At 33.9% G+C, this 14,395-nt stretch overlaps 1 protein-coding gene and 4 non-coding genes across 7 annotated transcripts in view; 4 read left to right on the forward strand and 1 right to left on the reverse strand.

The window, feature by feature from the left end:
• Positions 1-9,211, reverse strand: part of LOC148178344 (uncharacterized) — a 165,968-nt gene extending 156,757 nt beyond the window's left edge. For 2 of the 3 annotated variants that reach the window (XM_088030839.1, XM_088030840.1), the window contains exons 1-2: positions 9,049-9,211; positions 3,368-3,450 (exon numbers count right to left, since the gene is read on the reverse strand). The gene's annotated coding sequence lies outside the window, so the exon portion shown is untranslated. The remainder of the gene's footprint in view (positions 1-3,367; positions 3,451-9,048) is intronic. The other variant, XM_088030838.1, reaches the window with a different exon arrangement.
• A 2,288-nt stretch (positions 9,212-11,499) lies between these two features.
• Positions 11,500-11,572, forward strand: TRNAV-UAC (transfer RNA valine (anticodon UAC)). The gene has a single exon. It is a non-coding gene; the product is annotated as a tRNA-Val (tRNA).
• An 86-nt stretch (positions 11,573-11,658) lies between these two features.
• Positions 11,659-11,731, forward strand: TRNAV-AAC (transfer RNA valine (anticodon AAC)). Its single transcript has one exon. It is a non-coding gene; the product is annotated as a tRNA-Val (tRNA).
• A 1,313-nt stretch (positions 11,732-13,044) lies between these two features.
• On the forward strand, positions 13,045-13,117 carry TRNAV-UAC (transfer RNA valine (anticodon UAC)). The gene has a single exon. It is a non-coding gene; the product is annotated as a tRNA-Val (tRNA).
• Positions 13,118-13,204: 87 nt separating this feature from the next.
• On the forward strand, positions 13,205-13,277 carry TRNAV-AAC (transfer RNA valine (anticodon AAC)). Its single transcript has one exon. It is a non-coding gene; the product is annotated as a tRNA-Val (tRNA).
• Positions 13,278-14,395: the final 1,118 nt, after the last annotated feature.

Here is a 14,395-nt window from a genome sequence, read left to right on the forward strand (position 1 = left end):
TAAAAATTCTAAAATCCGTACCTTAGTCGGCGGCACTGATAAGCACAAAATAATCTTAACAACAACGCAGAGCGTTTTATTCGTTAATAATAAACCTATGCATAGTAACCTTAGTAATCATTGGCGTAGCATAAAAATTGTAATCAATTTCATTTATTTTTTTTCATAAAACTGAGACAGCAATTTAAAAAACGAAACCTGCGAACTTCCTTCATTTACAATAAGCTGTAATGGATGTTTTTTCCGCCTCTATTTCAAAATCACCCTGTATATTAAGCTAATTATTTACTGGAGATGGAACCAAACATCATGTATACGTCAAAAATAAGATGGTTTATTGGTTTTAAATTAAAAATTGTGGACATAAATGTGCTAATACTAAAAAAGTATGTGTACAGGATAAACTCGAATAAAATGCAAAGATTCTAACCACAATATCAGACCGCTGTAAATAATGATTCTGCAAAAGCAGTCGAAGCAACTCTTCCATCTTTCGGATTACCCGTTTAATCTAGTATTTTATAATTCTGTACCATGGTACTGAAAGGATCAATTCTAATTAGCGTGTTTTAGCAGCTTACATTGTACATGTACCCTGCAAAGAAATTTGAAATTTAAATTGTGACAAGAATTTTTCTGATATTATTCTGATTAATATTCAAAACAAGGTTAGCTTGAAGGTACAGAATAAAAGGGAATACACATTTTTTTACCACGATATGAGGAAAAAAACAGAACAATACATTTCATTAGATATCGTTGATTTTATAATAACGCAAATGTTTAACAATGGCGGCAATTAATTATTATCTGTTAAAAGTCTAGACAATCTTCGTGAAAAACAGATCACCAAAAAAAAAACACAAATTTCGATATTTTTCAGACAGTTAAACAAATTGATAATTTATCAGACCTAATTTTTAGTGTTCTCATTTGTATTATCTCCACTAATAAACTGCCAATCGTATAAATAGTCCAAATTGCGTCACCTCCTAATAAATCGCCGATTCACTCTTCAATCATTAATTTATTTGTCGACATCTGCACCCCGTGAATGCAATTGTGGGGTGCTTATTGTGGTTCAATCAATAAAGAAAAAGAGTCACTTTACGCCAGAGGCGGTCGACAAAAAATTTTCTAATTGAATATTGACAGAACGCTTGACATCTTAAATTACTATTGACGAGGGATATAATAAAGTATTGATTCGCTTCTCGGCAATCATTGTGATTCCAACGACTTCCATTATGGATCCCAGGCAGAATTCTTAATCATCTTTAATTGAGAGCGAAAACTGGCGATTATCAATTAAAGTAAGCGACACCGAGGAGGGTTGTTATTCTCAAAATTTAAACCACGATTTTGACAAAATTGAGCATTATGTGTTTACAATAAAGTGTCATTTAAAAACCAGTAAATATCACTGCGCGTTTCTGGAAAAGTTGAAATAACGTCGCAGTGTGGAAGATGTAAGATTGCTATTTTTTACTTTAACGCCACAATAAATACGTCAACGGATGTAATTTAAACACGAGGGATTAAAAATTCGAGATTCCACTAACCAACCGTAAGAAAAATTTATAGGCCTCGTGGTGGTGCGAGGCGAAGCGTCTTCTTAAATTGTAATTACCGAAGATGAGCTAAATTTGGGTCTAATGGATTTTACGATCCAATTGTGGCTAAAAGAGAGCGGAATCACAAGTAATGTAAAACGACTAAAAGACAAAATAAAAAGCAATTAAAGGAATCTTATTTTAATGCAAAAAAATTCCAAATTTCTTAATTTTTTGCGTCTAACTTGGTCACTGCCAAACTCTCTCTACATGTAAGCTAATAATAATTTTATTAGAAGTGTCAACAAGAAGTTGAAAGTGTTAACGACACGACTTTTCAAAAATTAAATATCTAACAGAGTGGATACGATATAAACAAAAATTTCATGCCAATAGTGATTTGCTCTGATGTCTCGCTTCCAATAATAAATAATTGGACGCAAAGCCAAGTAAATAAGCCATCAAAGAAAAATACGAGATGAATTGATAATTCCACCATTAATAAGTTATCAACGTCATGGCGGAAAATAAACAAAGATACCAAACTCCAAGATTACGTTTAATGTCGTTACATTATTTACACAATAATGAAAACAACCTAAATCACATTGACAATGCGGAAAAAAATATGGGACAGTCACGCAGGTACAGGGACAAGCGCCAGTTATTTATGGACTACGGCCCAATTTATTTCTGTTGGAAAACTATTAATTATGTGCAGGTATTCATATTTGCGTCACGAATTCTGTTATAAAAATGGCTACCACAAAATATGTGTCATATTAACCTGTGTCTATTTTAAAATCCAACTGATCTGTTTTCCAAGGAAGATTTATTGTTTTTACAATTGATGCGGAATTTTTCGTAAATATTTTTATCCCGTTCATCGTTGCGACCTTACTTTAGAGAACTGCAATTCAATATGGTCGAATATAAAATGGTTACTACACTACGAAATTAATGGCTAGAAAATTTATTACCGAGGAAATTAAACGGGAAAGGTTACAAATCTGGTGCTGTTTCGCATTTTTTATGAATTACACGCGTAACTTTGTTGTCTTTTTTGCCATTTTCCAATCAAGACTCGCTCGAAACTTTTAGCTTGTTCCCTTTAAATTTAGATGATTTTTTCCTTTTTTATCCGGTCGACATGTTATCATCAAAAAAGTTAAAAAGTTGTAAACTCCGACTTGTATTAATATTTAAAATTTTCCTCGCGCTTGGCAACAAAGAAGAAACGATTATCCATATACACCTCTTCCCAAATAAAAAGTAAACAGGAAAAGTCCGAAGAACCCGCTTTCGTCTTATTTGTTTTGTCATTATGAGGGTTAACATCGGTTAATATCCTTGCTAAATGGAGTACTGTACACCCTGTAGATAATTAAAACGCACCAGTTTAATATTTATTTTTCTTTCGGAGCGGAAACACAAGCCTTTCAATTATTCTTAAAATAAAACTCCAAACGTGTACTCCGAAACGGCCTGCGATATATTTACATATAAAATGTATACTTACTCGATTTTTACTTTGAGCACGCAAAAAACAAATCACTTATTTTGGATGAATTTTAAATAATGAACAGGTGGCCAGGGGGCGGTTTCCGATGTTAATGGAGCGCGAAAAGTCCCTACGACAAATTTGCATGTTGTCACGCCGCCATTATTGCTGCATTAAAACAACGTCATTATGAAACATTTACTTTTTAACAAATTACTTCACTTTGTTGTGTCCGTTGACATTACAATTAATTAGTTCCGCATCGATTAGACATCAAATGGTGGCAGGAAACTAACTGCATTCCTCTACTTACATTAAAAATCTTGCAGAAAACTGGCTAATGTGTTTTGGCTACACTGCAGTTGTTCCTACCAGTCCACGGACACATTTTCATCTCTGAAAAGTTATATATGTACTTGGGAGAAAATTTATGGAACTGCCAACTTTAACATCGAAACTGTCAACAACTAGCGCTTCTTCATAGGAGGGAGCGTTCATCAAAAGTGGACGAGCTAGGAAAATATTGATTGCTTCTACTGGCAACACATATTTGCCTTAATGTTTGGAACTCTCGTCGGCTAACGTGTTGTCCACTATTGTTCAACGCAACAGCGAAGAGAACTATTTGCTGTCATAATTAAATTTTACATTCCAGCGTGTTAGTTTTACCTTTAAATATGCGAGAGAACGAGAGAATATTAACATTTCTTGAATAAAAACATTTCCATTTTAACAATAATGTGATGAGTTGTCTCGAGTCCTTTGTTCCCGCCCCAACTCAATTAAAGCTCTCCCAAATTCTAATTAAATACAAAGATAACCACACATAATCGAATTACGTGGATAAAAGCCAAAAAACACTCTCGAAAATTGCAGTGGATATGGGTAAAAAAAGCATACGAAAGTGGTGACTTTTTATTTATTAGCCCTCTAGTCTGTTAATTTTATATGAGTGACTTTATGTAATGGTTTGAGTTTGTGGTCATGGAAATAGTACATACACCTCATACCATTCGATTATTAAACACCAATACGCCGATAATTAACGTGCCAAAGCCGCTCAATTAGCATTTTGTTTAGCAAAGTTCATTAAATAGCAATAAATGAACGGTACGATAATATTCGGTTAATAACAATGGCCTAGATAGAGGTTATTAGGAACACATTGTAGATTAGAATCGATTAAATTGATGAGTAGAAATAAATCAATTCCTGAAATAGTAAAGTAATCCATTTTTTTAAACTAAACTGTTCAAAAATAAAGGAAAGTCGCACATTTTCTTCAATAGCAATTTTAATGAACCGTTTTAAATCATATTCGTGCACATATTGAACTTTGTACAGTGTATTAATGTATTGACGCATTAAATCAAATTTTCTCGTAGAATTTCTTCACAAAGAACCAGAAAAATATTTCTTAGTTCCCAACAGTTTTGTCTTAAGGAACTGAGCTTAAAACGCACTTTGCAAAAATTCTAAGATTTTCAACGGGGTTGATTCATACGAACGTGGCAAATGATTCATTTGATTCTTATGAAAGACTGAAACCACATTTGCATATGGCCTGGATAGACGTTATCGCTCAAAAAAGTAAAATTTTTGCAGTCAACAACATTACATTCAAAACGTGCATATTTTGTAATTTTTTTTTCGAGTAGTAAGTTTACATGTCTATCTAAACTATGGAGCCCCCTGTATTATCTCAAACTTATTCCTGTCTGTTGCACGTCACCCACATCTACCAAATGCCATAATTAGAAATATAGCAGCAACAACTGATTTCATTGTTCTCTGCACACCTTTCTACATTGACGTCATTGTGGAAAGAAAATGAAGATTGAAAATTCAAACATTTAAACATTTTTTGTGTATTTTTTGGTTCATGTAATCTCAACTGTGCCCACTTCTTGTCTGAACTTCATAAACCCATGTTAATTTTGGCTTATGTGGAAAGTGTCGGAAGTCTAACCAGCTTATTTCATCCAGTCTCAGATTCTTAACTGTTGTAGTAAAAGGTTGCGCCCTCGAGATCACACATTCGAAGAACTTTAACATTTTCCAGATTTTGCTGCATCGCTTTTTGAGCACTTTTTTCTGTGAAGTTAGCATTTGTGATTGAAAAATAAAATCCTTGCTTAGTTTGGATTGTAAACATACATATATTTTTTATTACATTATTACGAATTTAAACATTTTCAGTAGTGATGGCATCTTCTTAATTGGTTAATATTTTTCAAGCAAAGACTACTTAGGTGATTAAAAATTGATCTTTAACATTTTATGATCTAAAAAATGTTTTTTCTGAAGAAGAATTCAAGTTTGTTTATTTAAACTAACCTGTTAATATGCATTAAAGTAGCGCCCACTGCTAAATGTTATTAAGAGTATTAATAATATAATTAGGAAGTGATCCATCAAAATAACGTGTTTCCCGAGAATGTAAATCCCGTGCGAGTTTTGTTTATTTTTCATAAAAGATTTTACTGGAGTAACCGTTATAACCTCATATAATATAAAATCAACCATTAAAGATCTAATCAGTGTAGAGAACATTTATTTAAAATTTTATTGTTCTAAAATAGCTTTACGACTGTTTTTATTACAACAGGTAGCCCAAAGCAATCTGATCTTGGACGAAGGCTGCTTTTAAATGCCACTTAAAAAGCTCTAACCGTTGCATTTTCCTGTCATTCAAATAACCATTACCTACTAATAAAAAAATCAAAACAGAAACCTAACATTATAATATGGAAAACCAAGAAAAACGTTTTCATCCCACTATAAGTAAAACAAGTCCGACCTGGAAAGCTCCGGCGATTGTGAACGCGATAACGCGAATTCGTTTCGACAAATCGCTGTTTGTAACCTCCGTCGATAACCAACTTTCCCAACTTGTCGACACATTTTTTCGTCCATGTTAAAAGCCGAACGCAATCAGTGCACGTAAATCAAAAACCGCTAACGGCCGAATAATTGAATAATCTGTCGTTATCAAAGCGGAAAATATAAAAGTGTCGTGCAATATCAAAATTCGGGGAGCGGTTAATAATACATTCGACGTGAAAGAGGGTGTGCGACATTACAACACGCACGTTTACCCCCTCGCATCATTGAAAAATGAACAAGGCTGAAGCAGGTTTATTTAGAAAGAGCTTTATTATTGTTTATGGTGGCGGGAGAACCAGTTCGTGGGCGGGTCAGATATTTTTGTGTATGCTTTGTTTCACGGAATGTTCAGAATTATATGTTTATGAAAATGCCTTCATTTGAGGAGGAGAGAAAAAAACACCATTCCGTTTCGTAGATGGAAATGAAGGTCTTTTTTTGTTTGACCACAGAAATTTGGTCGGAATTTAAGCTTACTTTTTTCTGTAGGTTACTTTAAATAAACGGTGCAGTACCGAAAACAAAACCGTATAGTAAATTCAGGCATTTGAAATAAATTGCCAATTCCATTTGTTTGTGTTTGTGCCTACGCAGACGACCGCAAGTCACTAATTTCTGGATTTGATACGCACTGGCTGGACAATTATACCATGTAATATTTATTACCAGAGGGATCACACAATTGACAGTTTATTACTCGTAATCATTTACGTGCATAAAAGCAATTAGATGAAACTATATTTGACGTGTTTTTGTCAATATAAATGAGTTTCAAAGTCTACATCAAATTAATTATTTTCGTAATGTTTAATTTCAAGAGAACAACCCAGTTTTTCGGGTAAAAAGTGGAAAAGCCAGCGTCAACTGTCAGTCAGTTTCGGGCCAGTATTTGAAACGAAATCTGATTTGATCTTTTGACCTGAAAAGCTGGAAAAACAAACATTTATGTCAAACAAACCTAGACGTACGCGGCGTGATTTAAAACTACTCAAAAAGCAGTTTTCCCGAAATACTGGCCAGTTGATTATCTAAAGTACAATTTATGTATTAGGGAGAATATAATGGATGTAACATAGGAAACAGTTTTTTTTGTATATTATTATTATTTACTATTATCTGTTCTTCCTTTTTCCCCAGCCTATTTTTATCCTCCCATATCTCTCCACTTTCACTGTCCGGAGGCACTTCCACCTTCGATTATCCATCAAAGACGCGTTGAGCATTTCCGGTCCTCCAAACAATTCACATTTCCATGTTATTGAATGAGATTTGGTAGCAACCCCAGGCACCTTTTTTCTATATAGGAATCGTAATTGTCCGCGAATTTACCATAACGTAATTTGGCGATCGACCGACGAACTCGCAATTTCCGTTCGAAAATATCCGATTCGTAACGCGATTAAAAAGCCAACTTTTTTTATTCTCCATGTGAAAATCATTTGTGCTTTTAAAACGAGACTGTTTGAGGAGAAAGCTTAAATATTTGTGTTTGAGCGGTTTCAGCCGGCGGCCAACTCTGCGGAAAATTGTTGCGCCGAGTTCGGTATGATTGATTATTTATTTTCTGAATATAGATTATGTTACTTCGGATCTATCAGAGTTAAGAGATAGACATCATTTATTTCTTTTCGGACCGACAGGAAACATCCATCAATTTGGACCAACAAACATATCCTCTTTTTCGGTTACGAACTTGTTGGTGTCAAATGATTTCCAATTTTCCGTTTCCATTAAAATATTTTATTTCCTTTTTCGGATTGTAAGGATCAAGTTAGGTAACCAAGCAGCTATTTAAAAATATGTTGTTCAGGCAACCATTCTTTCGAAGTCGCGTGATAAGGGCCGGATTAAGGGCGTCGACGTGCAACAGTTTTGTGGAAAGCAACCCGCATTCACACTAGCAACTTTTAACATCGTTTATCACTATCATAACAATTACTGTTATCGAAGATTATAATTTATTATATAAATTACAAAATGTGATAAGCGTTTCAGAAAATGGCCACTTTTAACAGAGTTTACGTGGTTTATTTTATACTGGAATGCCATATAGTTTGAAGGAAATATACGGGGCGTAATAAATCTTATGTTGCACTGCAGCCAACACAGTTTTATTACCTACCGTAATTTCAAAAACACACTGATCGATATTTTCCTATTGTACTGCAAATAACAATTTAAAAGTGTATATTGTTCGATTTTATTGCGGCTGTTACATATTTCTTAGATGAGTCAAAAATGAATTGATAAAACATACCGTAAAATACACCACACGAAAACCTTCTTTCTACAAACCAGTTCATTTGCATTGCGGAAATGTAATTACTAATTATAAAACCTGACTGAAGCACCTGTTACATCAACTATTTTTGCATATAAAGTTTATAACATAAATGCAACGCAGTTTATTTTTCCGTAAATCCTTTAATTTAATTAAATTTCTCTGTTTAAAAAAAATCACCCGTATTGTATCACTAATTTCACAAATAAAATACCACTCGCGGTTTTCAACAATTTCGATGTTTTACTGATCCACCGAAATTGACTCCTATTTTACAACAAAATTGAAATGTTTATTATTTTTCCGATATTTTGCTAGCAGTATTAAAATATCCGTTCTTGAGTTTGTTTGACAGGTACTGTTTACGCGTTCGTGTTTTTAGAAAATGAATGCAAAATGTTTTTGAAATTAAACACTTGATGCATGTAACGACTACAATCTTTTGTGTTGTTTTCGAGCATAACAATCTGTTTTTGTTGTTTTGTTGACTTGTGGCGCTCTAAAATAGTCCGTAGACTAATTTATGATTGATCAAACAACACTAATGTTTCGCTGAAAAAGTTTCAGACTCTTAGCGGTAGTTTCAGGAATCCCAACTCAACAAACAAAATGTTTTCAGGAAGCGAGCTTTTAAATTTTCATCTTCCAAGAACCACCTTTTATCCTGAAAAGTTAACATAATTATTTAAGTTTCTCCAAGTTTTTAGAGGTATATCATTGTTTATCACGTTTCCCGGATTTCCATTTCTTATTTTTCACCGTGACTTCAGACAAAACAACCAAAACAACGTGTCATACTTTGTCAAGAAAATAAAATTGTGTCTCACCCTTTGACTGAAAATTGGCCGGAACAAGCCACAATCACAGAAAATTCCACTTCAAGATCGGAAAAGTCACACTTGAACCACTTCGCGCACGAATTTGAGTTCCGTTGTCGCGACGTCGATTAGGAGCGACGCTTTGCGGCAAACTGAAGAAAGCGGCGTCGCGACGCCGGTAGTAAACATTAGCGCATCGCGCCGGCGATTTTATACGACAACGTTCGGTGTTTTTCGGCGTGTACTTCATCAAGTTACGTGAAAACGGCTTGGGAATTCTGTTGAATTCGGTGCCCTTTCGTATAAATCGTAGGTGAAAAATCTGTTGTCCTACAAATCGAATTTCCATTGATATCAATAAATTTCTGCGGAACTGGCAGGAACTGGATAAGTGCGAGGACTTGACGTATTTATGCAAGGATGCGTCCAGGAAAACACACGCGAAGGATTGATGGGAGGTTCTAGATAGAAGTTGCCGAAGAAAAAAAAAACAGATTTTTTTTGGAGATAAAATTCTTCATTTCGTTTTGTTTCATGTTTTGTGAACTATTACCCACCAGCATCCGAACAATCACAGTGCAAAACGTAATGAAAATCCTTTGAAGCTCGATTTTCTTAAATCCTCATTTTTAAGCGTCGCTTTTCCTAGACAAAACTGCTATAAAAGCAGACAAAAATAGTACAAAAGTGTAGCGAAAAGGAACCAATCTAGGGAAGAACTTAATGCAACAATTGAAATAATTACGTTAAAGTCGTTGAAAACAGCGGAACAATTAATTCGTTTAAGAATATTGGATAAAGTCTGAGACTGAACATGATAGGATTAAGTTATAGTTTTTTTCAGGTTTTCAATTTTTCGAGCTTTTCAACGACGATAAGTCCGTTATACTAATTCAGCAGAGTGCTCGTGTTCACAAAATCTGAAGATTGAAATTTTGAATCCCACGTAAATAAAATAAAAAACTTTATGAATTCGAAGTAAAAAGCGCGGATACAGTGTTACCCACGTTTCATTGACTCGTAAATATTTTACACATGTCAACAGGATCCTCCATTACCGATATTGCTCTGGGTAATTTTTAAATAAAATATGAAAGCGTTCGTGCACTTATTTTAATTACAGTTCTTGTTAATTTGCATGAGGTTTCGAAATAGATTTTTAATTTGTCGAAAAATGTTTCTGTTTTCAATTACTGTGTATGGGTCATCAGTAAACGGCCGCCTACAGCACCAGAATAGAACTAAATAGAAAGGCATTATCACAATCGGAATTAACAATCTTCGCATTCCGGCTCTTTTCAGCTCTCCAATAAAAATTGATGAAACAAACAGAATTAATTAAATTCAAAAAGCACACTCGTCCAAAAGAACACTCAGCAACAAATGCATGGAGGAAGAAATAAAAATCCATCTCCTCCAACATCCGTTTATTTCCTCCTTTTCCTCATTTAACGCACAATCAATTTTTTGCTTGCCTTTTGTTATCACCGCTCCGCGGACTGCCTAATCTTGAACTGGATCAACACGAAATTAAATTTTCCACATGTTTTCCAGACACTATAAATTAACAAAGTTTTGAACCGAGTCGCTCCCGGTTCATGAATTTAAACAATTACGGTCGCAGCTGGGAAAAATACCACCCGAACTTTCGGACAAATTGCCCTAATGAAGAGAAGTCAATCATCCGCATTTTGCAGGTTTTGCCAAACAACTGTCGCCATTCGTTAGGACGATAAAAAGGTGCTAGCGAGATGAGGAAACTTGTTCAGAACTGGAGCGCCCTCTTTTTACGGAATTCAGGGAAAAAGGGCCAATATTAATCCTGCAACAATGAACAACAGGGCTTTTTGTGACGACAAAGGACGGATTTCATAAATTATTTCGATTTGGACAGTTGGAGGACTACGTTGTCTTCGATCTCAGTCTTCAAGTCTTGTGAAAAATGAGTTGGCCCATTAAGTATGTGCGACATTAAATCGCGTGACAAAAGAAAAATTCGCGCCGGTTCCAACTCAGCGCTTAAAAAAATATGTAGAATGTATGCCTCTCCTGCTTTCTTTAAAATACGACTTTTATGGGGATTATTCAAATCACACAAAACACCAACTTCATCAAATCAAATCAAATAAAATCAATACATTAGTATAATAAATTTAAAAGTTACTAGATATGTATCTAAAATATCCTAAAAACCTGTTATTAAAAATTGATGAAATCTATTTGATTAAAAAATTTTAAAAATCCACGAAATTCCAAGCAAAAAAGTTTTAAAAATCATCCTTAATGCAGCAAACTTTTCAAAACAGTTTTTTATTTTGAGGATCTTTTCTAACCTTTTCACAAAACGCTCTGTCTTCGCAGCTCTGTGAGATTAGTTCTATTGAATCGAATGATATCTTTATTATTTTATGACTTAAGTGTGATAAAAACGAAAATTGCAGCAACTTTTGGATCAACATCGGTTCCGTAGTGTAGCGGTTATCACGTCTGCTTTACACGCAGAAGGTCCTCAGTTCGATCCTGGGCGGAACCACTTTCCCTTTTGCTCGAAAGTAGTTTTGTAAGTCACATACTCGAAATAATTTCTCCAATTTTAAAAGTAGATTAAATCAATAAATAGATTCCATGGTGTAGCGGTTATCACGTCTGCCTAACACGCAGAAGGTCCCCAGTTCGATCCTGGGTGGAATCACTTTTTTCGGGCGTTGCATGTCTGGGAAAGTGGCACGTTTTTGTAACATTTTTGTTTAGCAGAAATGATTATGTACAGAACTGCGTCTGCATTATTGATCAGAAGCACTAAAACGTCATTGATTTCTTCGTTTAACTGCCATAAATAAAATCTCCAACTCATTTCTTGCCGTATATTTGTAGTACGGACCTCTCAACGAATATTCGCAAAGGAACATAACTCACACAGGACTGCAAAAGCCATGAATATTAAAAATAGGTGCACATTGTAACAAGCGATAAATCAACTTAATCATATTTTCAGCTGTGTAGAAAATCTTGCAAGGGTTGTTTGTTTTTTTATTTACTACACTTGTTTTTTTATGGGCGGAAAGCGATGATATATGTAAGACAGCTAAGGGCAGATTTTGTGTCTTCCTTGTTATTATACACAATTATTTTGCTTCTGTAAATAAAAATCGAAACTGACCCTTTAGGTGAATGTTTATGACTTTGTAGCAAACCGTGCAAATTGTTCCCGTGATATTATATTCGTTTAATTAATTCCACAATTTTCATTTACACATTACTTATGTTTCACTACTTATTATTTTCATTCTGAAATTCAATATCAATTAATTTAAAACAATTCAGAATACTAACTTCCATAATAGCGATGAAAGCCAAACAAATAAAAACTTTCCAAAAATAAGGTCTTACGAATCGGGTTAAACAGAAGGAAACCATTTAATTAAGAATTGAAATCTCATACAAAAACATTGACAATCAATTTTATTAGAACAGAAGCATATTTGTACTTTAAAGCATAGACAAATCCTTCTTGCTCTTTCAGCATTTTCACATTTATAGACTGCCATAAAGTGTCATAAAATAAATATTATGTCATGTTTGTAAAGTCACGTATTCTTTAAACAACTACCCTAAACTCGTACTTGCACGAATTTTAACTAGACATTGATACCATGTCATAAAAATGCTATAATTTATAAAATGACATCACGTATGATTATGACTCTGATGTTTTTTGTCCAACAAAACAGATCATAAATTATAGTTTTAACAGAACCGGACTCCACCTGCAGATATTGCGCAAGATGACGCCACTGGTTGCACTACCTCAAAGATAATTTATGGGGGATCATTACAGGGCCATAAGGAATTTAGACAATTATGGTAATAATATATTTCCTGTCATTTCCTTCTTTATTGCTTATTGCTTAATGTTTATTACCTCCACTTATCGATTTTTATGGCTTCTAGATAAAATTAAACAAAAACCGGAACGAAATATTTTCTCATTTTTCAATTAGTATTGGTTCCGTAGTGTAGCGGTTATCACGTCTGCTTTACACGCAGAAGGTCCTCAGTTCGATCCTGGGCGGAACCACTTTTACTTTTTGTTTGCAAGAACTTTTCTAGGTCACACGTCTAAATTCATATCACCGTTTTTAAAAGTAGAATAAAAAAGTGTATAGATTCCATGGTGTAGCGGTTATCACGTCTGCCTAACACGCAGAAGGTCCCCAGTTCGATCCTGGGTGGAATCATTTTTATTTCACTTTAAGATTAGGCAAATATAAAACTTGTTTAAAAAAGGTATAATTAAATTCGCGAGTTAATGAACGTTTATTCAAATAGAAATTCTCGTTTAAAGCAAAAACCGGTCCGATAACAAAGGAAGAAAAGTTTTTAGCTAAAGTACATATTATGAATTTTTAATATTGGTGTATTTATCAACTACCTACTTTCTAATGATACAGTTTATACATTTATGGATTAAAAAGGACTTTGTCAATACTTAATGCAGGGTGTGTCGGAAGTCGTGGAAAAACTCACTGAGTCCTAAAATTTTGCACTTAGCGGAACATAAAAATGCAATTTTTGTCTTTCCAAAGCTTTTACTTCTGTAGGTTAAGCTATTTAATGTAGCCAGATGTGCCATTTTCAGAGGGAAAATAATAAATTAATGTAGCAATATTTTAAAATAAAATATTATGACAAATTTCTATCACAAATTAGTCGTAAAATCAATTGAGCGCGCTTTGGTTTTCTACCTTGCATGTTATTTAAAAAACTGATAGATACAAAATGACAACCTTGCACTCGAGTGATATCAAACTACTGACAATAAGAAAGTTGAAAGTATTTGAAATCATACATTGATACATAACTCGTAAATATAATTATTCTTAAGGTTGAACTGCTAAAATCCTAACGGTAAATTTCAGTTTCGAAGCAACTATGCATCGGTCTCACTCGTCTCACTTCTGAGGAGGTAAAGTTTGGGGTCCAATCGAGGGTCAGATCATAAAATAGTAAATAAACCATAAATCTAACGGAGAAGAAATGCAGCACTAGTTTGAAAGTTCTTTGCACAAATATTCACAAACAAAAAAGGGACACATTTTTTAAAACAAATGTTGTTTTTTTATAAATAAGTTTTGCTTACATAATAAGCAAAATTAGTTTCAGGTGTACGATCAAAAGGAATTTGAAATAGTAATAAAACTTATAAAAACAAATAATATAATAAAAAAAAAAACAAAAAAAACTACAAAACCAAAAAAAAATCTACTAAAACAAAAAGAAAATACAAAAAATATGTGAAAAGCCCACTAAAGGCATTTCTTTACCATTTTGGGTAACATACATGACATATAAAAGT

Source organism: Gnatocerus cornutus, chromosome 2 (genome assembly GCF_029298725.1).
Source record: "Gnatocerus cornutus isolate USDA-ARS CGAHR chromosome 2, icGnaCorn1.1, whole genome shotgun sequence".
In the NCBI taxonomy this organism is placed as follows: Eukaryota; Metazoa; Arthropoda; class Insecta; order Coleoptera; family Tenebrionidae; genus Gnatocerus; species Gnatocerus cornutus.